The sequence below is a fragment of the Cornus florida genome, unplaced genomic scaffold, assembly GCF_030987335.1.
Source record: "Cornus florida cultivar Cherokee Brave unplaced genomic scaffold, ASM3098733v1 CherokeeBrave_3.0.0_Hap2_Chr07, whole genome shotgun sequence".
Lineage (NCBI taxonomy): Eukaryota > Viridiplantae > Streptophyta > Magnoliopsida > Cornales > Cornaceae > Cornus > Cornus florida.
Genome location: NW_026775577.1, coordinates 55926265 through 55940854, shown reverse-complemented (window position 1 = coordinate 55940854; position 14590 = coordinate 55926265). Strand labels below are relative to the sequence as shown.

At 35.5% G+C, this 14590-nt stretch overlaps 1 pseudogene; it reads left to right on the top strand.

The window, feature by feature from the left end:
• Window positions 1–3944: 3944 nt before the first annotated feature.
• On the top strand, window positions 3945–4043 carry LOC132267918 (small nucleolar RNA R71; annotated as a pseudogene).
• Window positions 4044–14590: the final 10547 nt, after the last annotated feature.

The window sequence follows — 14590 nt, the reverse complement described above, 5'->3', positions numbered from 1 at the left end:
ATCGGAAGGCGTCGAAAATATTTGCTAAATAATTTGAAGTATTCAGTAAAATGACAAATATCGTATAATTCGATTTTGGAAAGAACGAAATTTGCATCGTCGGAAAGGAGTTGTTCTCTAGTATGGCCCACGAGTTCTTCCTTTAAGATTTTGACGAATCTGCATAGGATACCATCGAGCTCATTAAAGTTATTAAGAACCTCACCTTTTTGGCGTGTGCCTTGGGCTGTTTGATCCCATTGACGAAGCCAGTCAAGAGCATCTCCTTGCAGGGTTGCTGTGATGTAATCGAGGAAATGTTTTTTACTCTAGGAAACCTTCTGGTTATTTACTAGAATAGCTAACAATTGTGCCTATTCATTTATGGTTTTAAGATGATCTTTGTATAGGACATGAGTAAGGTCAAGATAAGTACCAATTTGGGAAATTAGGTACTTGTTGAGGTCATCCTTTCGTGCGAACGTAGGATAGGTCATGTACTCATAATTATACGAGGCAGAAGGTTGTTTACCTTCGGCTTTGGAAGAGGGTTCGGCCTGTGTTTGGCCGGAAGCTTGGATATTTGTTTCCTCAGCTGGGAGCATCTCTTCTGTTGAAGGAAAATCACCATAAAATGATTCATCTAAAACAATGTCGGATACTTATTTTCTTCTGTTGTAAGAAGATGACTCTGGCTGTGGTTCAGCTTGAATTTCTTCATCAACAGACTCTGAGTTGTCAGGATCGTTAAATTCTTCAACATCAGATTGATCAGATAGAACATTGATTTGTTCGTCTGATTCAGTGTCACTGTCGAAGATACTTAATTGATATCCGAAGTGTGTAAAGAGATCTTCATTTTGTAGAGGACTTTCTCGTATTTGACTGATGATGTGGGTACTTTCATCAATAGATAGTTTAGGATTGACATACAGTTGTCGTAGGCAATTTATATAATCGACAATATTGTCAAATTCCTGTCTATTGTAATTCAATGATTGATGGTCACGAATTACTTTGATATCCTCAGTACCATAGTAAATGTTTTTTTACCCTTATTGTGGTAGCAGAAGTAGTTTGTTTAACTGCTTTAGGATATGGAGGATCTAATTTTGGATTAGGAGGATAAAGATCAGATAACTTTGCTTTTTTGAGTTTTTTTAAATCAACAGTCATTTGTTGAATCTGATCTTTTAGATCCTGACAGTTAGATAGCTGGATAATCTGTGTTAGAGTATCAAGCTTATCGTTCAAGGAAATTACTCCTTGTTGCAAATCATCAAATAAGGTTTTCATTTGAGAATTTGTGGATTCTAGGTTAATCTGGAATGTATCTTTCCATTCATTAACCATGTCAATTAAAAAGTTCATACCGGCGCCAATCTGGTTAAGATTGAGCAGATCTGAAGTAAGATAGTGTGGTATATGACTATATTTATTAGGGTCTTTACCCACTATATTACAGATACATTCTATAGAGGTAGATTGTGCCATGAGAAACAGTTAACGGTTCTTAAGACATTTGATTCCTGTTAAGGTGCCTAAAACCAGAAAATCCTGTTGAAAATCCTATGGTTTAATCTCATAATGATGTGCTCTAAATGGGGGAAATTGAATGCATGTAGGTGCATTGTATTCATTAGGCACATAATGGTCTCTTCAAGTAATGGGAGGATTCGCAACTGGTGGTGCTACTCGAACACCGTGGTTGCCTTGCGTAATGGGAAGTTGTGGAGCAAAAATTGGCCGAGGCATTCCCAATGGAATTTGGCCTTGTTGTTGTGGTAGGATGAATGGTCTAGGCATGCCTAATGGTACTTGAATATTTTCATGATGCCAATTAGGGTGGAGGATACCTTATTGGTTTATGTGACCAAGGCCCTCCATATGGTCATCATGTTGCTCCTCTATTGATGAAATGGAGTGATGCGAACTACCGCTTCCCCTAGGATTACGAACAACCGATTCAAGGTGAAAATCAAGAGAGACAAGAGTAGGATTTAATGACCTACGACCATGCATGCACTAGCAAAACAAATAACAAGCAATTAATCATGTAACAATTACTTCGCCCCCACAACAAATCAATCAGCAAATCTCCACATACAATGATTTCATACTCCCATGCTTGAACAATATGCAAAGAAAATTAAATTGCCTCCACGCGGGCTCACGATCTATCTATGAAATGAAAAACTTGCCACCACGCGGGCCAATGATTTAACTAGAGATTGAGTTAGGAAGATCTCACAAAGGGTCCTTAAGCAACTAAATTTAACTTTGAATTTCTAAGCCTTGTTATGATTTACAATTTTTAGATTTTAGCTCAATTCTCCTTTGCTCAACTTCCTTGCTCGATTCACCTAGCTAAATAAGAACAAATACAATAAGTAACAAAAATAAAGTAAAGTAAAGACACGATAAAAAGTACTAATTCCTAATTGTTTCCAAAATACGGCGTTGCCAATTCAATTCCCCGGCAACGGCGCCAAAAACTTGGTGTGTCGCAGCACCAACGCCTAAAAATGTGCTAAGAATGTGAATGTTCAATGTGTCCAAGTTTTAAATTTATAAATGCCACTACTACCTCTAACTAAAAATATAGCTAGGGTGAGTAGGGATCGTCCCAAGGGATTGTGGGCGTGTTTACAATGGAAACAATATATAGGGTTAATAGGTCAAGTGATGAAAAAATGATTTGTTTGGTTGATTAAACTATAATGCAATTGAAATTAAAGCAAGTAAAAGGTAAAAATTTAAAAAGTAGGGAAAAAGATATACATGAGAGGACTTGGGGTACTAGAGCTCACCACTAAGCTTGACTTCACTAGACTCTAGAAATTGTATATCAATGGGGAAATTGAATTGTAACTTGTGTGTGTGTGTGACATTAATTGAAACTAGACATAGACGGCAAATAAGTATAGATTGTCTAGCCAATCTAATGGAAAGCACAACCTATCAAATGAGACCAAAATCCATTCAATGAAACCATAATTTATGCACACACAACTATCAACAAGTTTTCCACTTCTCAAGGTCGTCACCGCATTGACATGCTTAATTGTGGGACTTTCCGATGAGGAATTTGTCTCCACAACAAATTGTTGCTTTGGTGGATTCAAAGGCATTTTCCCTTTTTCCCTAGCAATCAAAGTGCTAGTTATTTGCCCAACTTGGGTTTCTAGCTTTGCAATGGATTAGGAATGAGAATGAAGCAATTGGGTATTTGCCTCCAAAGTACCCAAAACGGTCAACACTTTTTCCTCAAAAGCGGGACTCCTAGAATTTCCTTGAGAATAAGATGATTGATTAGGAAAATGAGAGTTAGAAAATTGATTTCTATGTAATGATTGAAAAGATGATCTATAACCTTGGCTTTACATTGGGGGAAAAACATACTTTGAAAAATATCTTGGGGAGGGTTTGAGCCTTCACCTTAGCTTTTCCAAGAGAAGTTTTGATGGTTCCTCCACCCGGGATTGTAATGTGTGCCATAGGGTTTATTCCCTTGATTAACAAATATGGCATTGAGTTGTTCATAATGCTCACTTCGGACATGTCCATAGGGACAATTGGAAGTAGAATGTAAGACACTAGAACATGTCATGCATGATTCACTAGAATTATGATGATGAACATGATTAGGGGAGGAAAACACTTGATTCACCGAATTTTAGTTGATCAAAAATTGATCAAACCTTTGAGATAAAGATGTGACTTCGGCGACTATGTCATTGGAATTGTCAACTTGATACAAGCCGACATTCTTCCTTCCACCTAAATTTCTACCATTTTTGGATGACAAAGATCGATGCATTGAATTCTCACTCATGCTTTCATAAAGGTGTTAAACATCATTTTCATGCTTATCAAGATAAGAACCACCCATAGATGAATCAACCATACCCTTGTGATTATCCGGTAAACTTTAAAAAAAATATTGAACTAATTGCCACTTAGGCATGTCATGATGTGGACACTTCCTAAGCAAATCATTAAATCTTTCCCATGCCTCATGAAACAATTCCCCATTCCCTTGAAAATATTCTCTAATTGAAGTTCTCATTGCATTGGTCTTTGAAATCGGATAGTATTTTTTCAAGAACTCTTGTTGCATTTCCGCCCAAGAAGTTATCGAAAAAGGACTAAGATTGTTGAACCAATATTGTGCCTTATCTTTAAGGGTGAAAGGAAAATTTTTAATCTCAAAACATCTTCCAGCATGTCTATATATTTCACGGTGGAACATAATTCAAGAAACTCATCCAAATACTTGTAAGGTTCTTCACTTGGAAGTCCATGATAGTTAGGAAGCATTTGAATAGTTTGTGGTTTAATTTCATAGTGATGTGCTCTAAATGGGGGCAATTGAATGCATATGGGTGCATTATATTCATTTGGCACAAAATAATCACGCAAACCAAGAGGAGGATTCACAATTGGAGTTGCTACATAAGCACCTTGATTGCCTTGAATAATGGGAGGTTGTGGAACAAAAATTGGCCAAGGCATTCCCAATGGAACTTGTCCTTGTTGTTGTGGTGGAATGAAAGGCCTTGACATGCCTAGTGGTACTTGAATATTGTCATGATGCATATTAGGGTGAAGGATGCCTTGTTGGTCTATGTGACCAAGGTCCTCCACACGGTCCTCATTGATGTCTTCCATTGATGAAATGGAGTGACTAGAATTACCCCTCCCCTTAGAATTACGAATAATGGATTCAAGATTCAAATTAAGTGGGAAAAGAGTAGGATTTAATGACCTACGACCATGCATGCACAAACAAAACAAAAACAAGCAACAAGCAAGATAGCAATCACTTCTCCTCCGCAACAAATCAATAATCAACAATCCTTCACATACAATGATCCCATACTCCCATGCTTTGAACAATATGCAAGAAAAATTAAATTACCTCCATGCGGGCTCACAATTTAACTAGAGATAGAGTTTAGAGAAGCTCACAAAAGGTCCTTAAGCAACTTCAAATGATTTTTCAATTTTTTTCTTTTTTCTTTTCCTTGCTTTGCTTTGTAATTTTTATTTTATTTTTGAGCTTTTTATGCTCTTGTTTAGCTTTGCTTGGCTTCTTTTGCTTTTTTGCTCTAGAGTCCTTTTGTTTCACCCCTTTTTACTCAACTCACCTAGTCAATCAAGAACAAACACAATAAGTAACCAAAATAAAACAAAAATAAAAAGAAGATCAAAAGAGTACTAATTCCTAATTAATTTCCAAATACGATGGTGCCAATCCCCGGCAATGGCGCCAAAACTTGGTGTGTGTCAAACCCAAAGTATACAAAAGTGTGTAGTATGGCCAAGTTTAAATTTAGAAATTGTCACTACCATTTCCAACTAAAAATATAGCTAGAGTGAGTACCGATCGTCCCAAGGGAAATGAGGTATATTTGTGATGGAAACTAATGTCGGATTAATAGGTCGAGTGATTAAAGATTGATTGGTGATAGATTAATTAAACTACAATGCAATTAAAGATTAATGCAAGTAAAAAGAGCAATCTAGAAAGTAGGGAAAAGATATAGAAGAGAGGTTTTGGGGCTTATAGTTACCACTAAGCTTCACTTTATCAAACACTAGCAATTGTACATTAATGGGGAAATTTAAATTGTAACTTGTGTGTGTGTGACATCAATTGAAACTAAGCATGGATGGCAAATAAGTATAGATTGTTTAGCTAATTTTGATGAATAGCACAACCTATCAAATGAGACCAATATCCATTCAATTAAACCACATTTAATGCACACACAATATCTAGAGATATGCACTTTTTGCATTCACAAGCATGGAACATCAAGAAACAAGAATGGATTGTTCACCTACCTAAGAAATTAAAGCAACTACACTACAACTAAGCTAGAGACATGAAATTAAGCTAATTAAACTAGAGATATGATACAATCCATCAAGAAAAAAGTGTGAACCATCAAATAAATCATAAGAGTGTTCCATTAAGCACCATGTCTTGACCACCACTAGATTAACATCATCAACACACATAGATATGTATCAATTTCATTAAATCTAGAGACAAAAACATGAACATCATTTCTCGCATATATAGATATATGACTAGAGCCAAATGATCAATTGAAAGTATTAATCCATACAAATCAAGTTTTAATTACAAGATATATATTTATTCATAGTCAAAACATCTATTACAATTAAAATCCCCAAAAATACACAAGAGATAGGTTTGAGAAGCAAGCCTAGGGGCTATCTCTAGCCCCAAGAGAAAGATTTAGCCACTCATTGTAGTGGACATGGAACCCTCAAGGGCTAGCTTGGAGGTTAGCATCATCATCTTCATCCTTGTTTTCTTCTCCAAAACCCTAGTTCTAGAGAGAGGAAAATTTCTATAATTAGTAATATCTCTATCTCTATTCTATCTTACAATAATTGTTCAATAAATCAATTACATACTCCTTTGAGTAAGGACCAAGTCAGAATTACTGCCCCTGATTGGAGGAAATTCGTAACTACACAAGTTAGGTAGAAATCGGAGCGCTCGGGAATTAGACAGCTCACTGCCAGCAAGCATTTTGATTGATCGAAGATGTTCAATCAATTAACACTTAGTTTCGATTGATCGAAGCTGACATGGCTTAAAAATATCTTCTTTGACCTTATCTGATTGGCTGAGGTGGCACTGCCTCATTTCGATCGATTGTAATCTACTTCGATCGATCAGGAATCCCCTTCGATTGATTGAAGTTCCCCTGGTGCATTTTTTTTGGTTTCTTTTCAACTTTGCTCCTTAGCTCCAAAACTATGCTAAATGGCTCTTATTAGCCTGTTTGAACTTTATTAACCTGAAATAGGCAAAAACACAAATAAGTATTCAAGACATGAAAGTAAGATAGATGAATGGACTAAAATACCTTAGTTTAGGTGCTAAAATACATCACATTTGAGCACTCATCAACCATAATATGAAGGTTGTGGTGAAGTTAAAGCCCTAAGATCTCTCTCTCTGATCATTTTAGTTTAATTTCAGTTTATAATCGTGACAACCAATCAATCAATTCAACCAGTTAACTGTAAACCAAGAAAAATTAGTTAAAAGCGAAATGAAGTACACTCATCTCCCTGTGGGTTTGACACCTTCTATATAGTATTATCCTACAAAAATTCGTGCTATTGCAAGTGGTTATCTATTATTAAAAATAAAAACAAGACAATATGCCTTCTAGGAGTAAATTTTTCAAAAGATTAATATTATGCTTGCTTTTGTGGTCCACTTCATCTTGATTTTGTGCTTATTTTGAGATTCACTCTAAGGTTTTACACTAGCACAGGGGCACAGTAGCACTCATTTGTGGGGTACATGCTTTGTTGATTATTGATTTGGTTATATCCTAATTGAGCTAGTAGTGCCTTAAAATCTTTCATTCTTGACAAAGGTAAAGATTGTTTTGATTTGTAACTTAGTTGATTTGAGTTTGTAAGTCCTTAGGGGTGTCTTTACACCTAATGCCCTAAAGCCATCCAATTTGGGAGTCATTGACCTAAAGCTCGACTCATGAATCTTCTAGATAGCTTAAAAGATCACTACATTGTACTATGCTTCCATCTTCGATCCCATTGAAAAAAATAATAATAATAAAATAAAATAAAATTTTGAGTGGAAAGAATAAGTGCATCTAGTTGAATAAAATTTTAATAAAAGGTTTATTTGTCTTGATGATCGGTACTAGATTTTTGTGCTAACTTGAGGCCTGTTGTGACCATTTTATTAGATAACTAAGATAGCAACATATTTGATGCCGGTTCACTTAAAAAAAAGATTCTAGAGTTGTTTTGATTTGCTTAATCATTTTCTTGATGTGTAGAGGACCATACTTGCTTACTTGTTATTGAAATTTTGGAGAATTTCTTAGAGATGGTTGAAAAATTGCTTACTTCATATAGTTTTCGCTCAATACTTGTTTGGAATATTGGTGCCTCTTTAGTGAAAAAGATTTTAATGTTTGTGGGTATCATTACTGGAAACCCTCAAGAGACTTCACTCGTCCACTAGGGGTAACCTAGGAGTTTAAAAGGCTTGTTGCATATGCTAAATGCATTCGTGTTTCCTACAAAAGTGGTGTTATCCTTTTATTGCTTTCTAGTTTATTCTTTTATAGTTGTTAGTTTCTTGCTTTAGTTCGTAGTTTATTGCTAGGGACTAGCAATATTTAAGTTTGGGAGTGTGATAAGCACTGAAAAGTGCGCATTTAAACCCTTAATCTTGAGTATACTAGGATCTTATTTTATCTTATTTCCCTGCTTTAGTCTAATTTTATTTGGGATAATTTCACTTACCTCCCCTGAGGTTAGGTATAATTACAGGCGGTACCCCTAACGTTTTAAATATTACACTGACCTCCCTTCAATGTGGCCGGCGTTAGATTCTGGTAGAAATTCATGTGAAAGTATTAATATACCCTCTATTATTATATTAATATAAAATATTATCAAATTATTTTAACAAATGACCATTTGTACCCTTAAGCTTAGATTTTTTTTTTTTTTTTTTTTTTCATTTTTCCTAGGAAACAGAAACAAAACAACCAAACAACCTCATGCTACCTTCATGGAACATATGATCAATTAAAGAATAGGGGATTTTTTCTGGGTTCAGAGTTGGATCTTCTAAATGCATGTGGGTTCAATTGGCCAAAGTGAGCTGAACAATCCCATAGGTAAAGTAGTTTTGGAAGGAAGACATATAGATAGAAAACAAGAAGCAAGCAAAACCCATAACACTTTATGATGGGAGAAGCGAATCGGAAGCTTGTTCTAATGTTGCACCTTCAGTTCGGTATAAATGCGGGAGCTAATAGCGTGAATGGAGATTGTCAGTCCATCACAATGGGATCGAGTGTTTGACTTCACTAAATGCTATAAAACAAGCAAGGACTGTTTCGAGAACAAAGCATAGGAAAAAAATTACAAAGCAAACCGGGCCACTGGATCTCTCCTGTCACTTGTCTCTCTTTCTCTTTCCTACCTCTCTGGCGAAGAACATGTGGTCCAAGCCGCTAGCCCTCTTTTCGCTATCCTCAGTTTCCTCTTCTTCCCCTTCACCTGGTCCGCACCTAGAGGCCCTCATCACCCCCGAGATCGAAACCGCCTACCCCAGCAACGACGGCTTTATCCTCTGGGCCTACCATGCTTTCATACCTTCGTTGGCTATCATGACGACCTGGAAATTCCTCTCCATCTTTCCTCACCACATCCCCATCATCTGCATCGATTACTGTGAGAAATCTTCCCCGTCTTTAGTGACCCAAATTGGGTTTCCTATTTTTTTTTATCAGAAACTCCTATATATAGCCTTCCCTTTAACAAAATGTTTAATGTGGTAATTACCAAAAAAAAAAAAAAAAAATGTTTAATATGGTTTTCTTGAAATTCATTATTTACTTTTTGGTGTTTGTTAATAAATAGACAAACACATAGTATTAGAGAGATCTTGTATATACAATTTTAGAGAGAAATTCTATATATAGACATAGTAGTTCAGAGAAACTCATACAGAGGAGATAGGAGATGATATAGTATGTTGATATATATATATATAGACATAGTAGGTCTTTTTGTCTTTATGTTGAGGGTATTAAAGAATTTTAAATCTAAAGTGAGGGAGTAAATGTCTTTGCAACCTTTTTAAGGGCAAATGTGGTATTTCACATTGAGAAGAGGCTGACATCATCAAAAGACGGCGTTGGCTACTAACGGGAGGGGCAGATTGTTATGACGGAGCTAACCTGGAGGGAGGTCGGTGTAATATTTGAAATTTTAGGGGTACCGCCTGTAATTAGGCCTAACCTCAGGGGAGGTAAGTGAAATTATCCCAATTTTATTTTTAGATACTTAGTCCCAAAATAAGCCAAATCAGCTGAATTAGAGCATTGGAGGAAGCATTCCAAAGTCTAGTGGAAAGAAGGAGCAAAGTGGAAGCAAAATGGTGAAAATTATCCCTGTTCAATCAATTGAACCATGGTATGATAGATCACTTTGTGGTCCTTCCAACCCTGCCTTGATGGATCGAGTTTTTGTTCTTCTCCCTAGGAAAATTTCCTCTTCGATTGATCAATTCTTTTTTTCGATCAATCGAACCCCTTGATCTTATCCTCATAACCACTTTTGTCCTTTTCCCCATAAATATCTCAGTCTTTGTCCTTATCCAAATAAGTGTGCCGCCATGCTTGGATTGATCGAAGCAACAGTGTGATTGATCGAACTGCCTTAAAATCGTGCAAAACATATTTCAAGTCTAATTGAAGGTGTGCTCGTGGTGCAATCATTTATAGGTCCTAGTGCACAAGGTCTGACCATTGGGTGTGACATTTGAGCTACCTGTATAAGGAATTTGGCTATTTTTAGTAAAGAGGTTGGTTAGTTGGATAGTTGTTAGAGATTAAAGAGAGAATATACACATTTGGGGGAGGATTCTTCCACTTTCCATGGTTTCCATCAAGAACACCAAGAGGAAGAAGATGAATTCAACCATGAAGCGAACCCTTGAGAGTTGAATGACAACAACCATAAGTGGCTAGATCATTCTCTTAGGGCTAGAGATAGCCTTAGTCTTGCCTCCGAAACTTTAATACTTTGTAATTAGTGGGGATTTGTGTTGTAAATATTGTATTGACCTCATGTTTATATAAATCTTGGTTCTATATGATTTGTATGGTTTAATGCTTCCAATTAATCTTTCAAGTCTATTCATATGTTTATGTGTGATGGAACAGATGAGTATGTGCTCACACTTAATTCTTTACATTTGATGCATGTCTATGTGTATTAAAATAATGGATCTAGTGTTGGTCAATGCATGGTGCTTACTCTTGTGCTTTATTTGATGGATTCTGCTTATTTCTTAATGGATTGTGCTACCTCGTTAGTTTAATTAGTTTAATTTCCTTGTCACTAGTATAATAGTAGTGTAGTTGCTTTAATTTCTTAGATAGGTGGATAATTCATTCTTGTTGTTTGATGATCCATACTTATGAGTTTGCGTAGTACATTTATCTAGATTTTTGTGTGTGTATTGATTGTGGGTTTATTGAATGGTTAATGGTTTAATTTAATAGGTTGTGAAACTTACGAGATTGATTAAACAATGTATGCTTATTTTGCCATCCATGCTTAGTATTTCAATTAATGGCACACACACTTGATTTACAACATAGAATCTCCATAATCTAACAAATATTAGATGTGTAGTGAGGTAAAGCTTAGTGGTGAACTCTATTTCCCAAGACCCCTCTCTCATTCTCTACACCTCATTTACTTTAGCATGATTTTCATTACATTGTTTTTAATTAAATCAAAGCTTAATTCAACCAACAAACCACTCACTTTGATCATTCGACCTATTAATCTAATTTTGATTCCGTATTACCTTGCAAATCCCATGGACGATCCCTACTCACTCTTGATACGTTAGTAGTAGTAGTGGTAGTGGTTTTTATAAAATTAAATTTAACCAAAAAGGCTTTACTCGAACCACTCTCACATTCACACATTTTGGCATATGAAAGCGACCTTGTCAACACACACATCAAATAAACAATTCAATCATAGCAGTTCATAAAGCAAAACACCATATCAATTCAACAAATATAATCACGAAATATAATCAAATTAAAATAAGATAATTAATCTAAGCACTCAATTAAATAAAACAAATCATTTAAAAATAAAATAAAATAAAAGCAATGTGACGGCCTAAGTTTTTCAACCCGATGTGTCAGTGACGAACCGAAAGTTGATCGGATATCGGATCCGAATTGCGGAAGCAAAAGACAAACCAAAGTCTTTAGAGATATATACTATCCCTAAGACAAAAGTGTGACCATCCATGAAGTAACGGAACTCAAGGAAATAACCAGAAGCGGAAACTAGAATGAAAAGGTCAAACGGTGCCCTATGGTACCAACAACACCAAAGGGAACAAGATCTAGTTCAAACTAGATCACATATATCATTAAATGGTCCAAACAAGGTTAATGAAGTCGAGTGGAAGCAACCCAATAGGCACAAGCCTGAGAATAACAACATTCAAACAAAATCAACGAGGCAGCTCCATTTCGGTCGACTGAAATGGAGCATCGGTCTGCCGAAATAAGCCTGGAAAATAAAGAGAAAAGAGTTCTCAGTTCGGTCAACTGAAGTGACAAACCGGTCGATCGGTTTAAGGCTGGAGATAAAAAAAAAGGAGTTTCGGTCGACCGATGTAGAGAACCGGTCGACCGAAATAAGCCTCGAAGTGAAATAGGCTACTAGAATTGGGATTTTTACTGTTCAAATGAAACGAAAAAGGGAATTGGTCGACCGAACTATCATTTCGGTCGACCGAAATGGCTCGAGAAGGTGTCTATGAACCTCTTTTGCACTAAAAATGAAAAGAAGTCCTTAAGGCTCAATTGGATCCCACATGGTATGATCAAATTGAATTGTATGCAAGTGTGTGATGATGTGAACATACACGCAAGTGTAAAATAACATTTTAGACATGCTGAAATGGCCTATGGCCTTATTATAATTCATTTCCAACATTTTACATGTCAAACCTCCGAGTTAGAAATATTACATTTCATAGGCAAAACTTAAACATGCAAACACTTGCATGTGAACAAGAATGCTTCTAAAGAAACTTCCATTCTGCAATTCACCCAAAGCAAGTGAAAATCTCTAATCTTGTATCCTGTACCTAAAATATGCCCTAGTAACTTTGGGCTGAGCAACATAAAGTTACTCGTAAGAAATGAGCATGCATCGACCTACATTTTACCATTTTATCACCTTAAGGTGAAACATGCTAAATGACTCATACCACCTAACGTCTATGTTAAGGGTGAGACTTAGGGAGCATCCTAAGCTACCCTAGATCATTTCTAGCATAAATTACATCACCCATGCAATTCAAACCACATAGAAGCATGCTATACAAAGCAACAAGATATAGATTCTCAAGGTTATCAACTTGAAATCTAAGATGCAAGAACAACCAACGTGCGTCATGCCACCTAACGCCTATGTTCCAAATGGATCTATAGGATCATTCCTAAGTGACATTTGAACAGTAAAGCACGAATCACAATATCTATGCAATTTAACCAACATAGAAGCATACTATACAAAGCAACAAGATATAGATTCTCATAGTTATCAACTTGAAATCTAAAAGTGTGAAATCAACTAAATATAGAAATTTAGTATAATTAGAATTTCTAATACCACACATCACGACATAGATTCTCTAGGTTATTAACTAGAAATCTAAAAGTGCGAAATCAAATAGTGGAATACTTGGACATCTAAGCTCGGAATTCTGCCGAGACCTCAAAAACAATTACGGGCACTAACCCGCTGGTAATACCACCCCTAGTGCGCACCATCTCGACGGGGAGAACTCATACCTCTCGTACTAGAGCCAAACTCTAGCCATGTTTTAGTAACCATGTCCCAAGTGACTCCATAATAAATAAGTTAATAACTTATATACGAAATATATAGTACACGAAACTACCTTCATGCACAAGTAAGATGAAACCACATAATACATGTTCTAAATTCACAACTATTATAGGATAACAAATGTTGAATCTTTAGAGCGCGATTCGTTACGTGCTATAATAACATCACATGTCGAATCTTCAGTGTGCGATTCGTTACACGCTATAACAATATAATTCAATATTGAAAGCATAACTTATAAATCCATTACAAGTCTAAAATCATGTTTTATACATACTACCAATGTTATATATATGATAAAATCTTCAATGCAATAGAAACGGAATTTAATTACATAACCTAATTAATTTCTCTAAGTTTCAAGTCTCGATTTAATGATCCCTAATTAACACATGTTAAACAACATAACTTATTCATTACATGAATCAAATCAAAAGCTTACTTGGGTCATTGGATCAATAGGATAGAATTTAATTAAAACATGATAATTAAATCCCTAAATTCTAAAACAACATCAAATGGTTCCAAATTAATATATGCTAGTAGACAAGTCTTAGTCCTCACAAATATCAAGTCAAAAACTTAATTAAACCAATGGAACCCTTAAATAGATTTTAATTAATTATTTCAATTAAAATCTCTAGATTTTCATACTTACCCAAATGCTCTCAAATTAAAGTATGTTAAGGAACATGCCAAGACTTAATTTAAAATCTTATTGCAAGTTCATTTCATGCAAGGTACGACTAAGGGAATTAATCTTTCACAAAAGAAAAATATTAAATAAAAAGTGTAATTCTTATTCAAATAATTTCAATTTAATATATGTTAACTAACATATCAAATCCAAACTTTCTAGCATGCAACAATTTAATTCTAAGTTATACATCATCATGGGAATTAAATCCTAACCATAGAAATTAATTAAATTAAATTCTAGGACTTAAACAAAAGCATGCATACAAGTTGTATAATCATGGAAAACACTCCATACAACACATATAAAATCCTAAAACATCCCCTACCTCAATTTGAGACGAAAATCTCAAAAGCCACCAAAATGAAACGGCTTCGAATCCGTTGATACTTCAGGGTTTTGTCGGGGACAGCG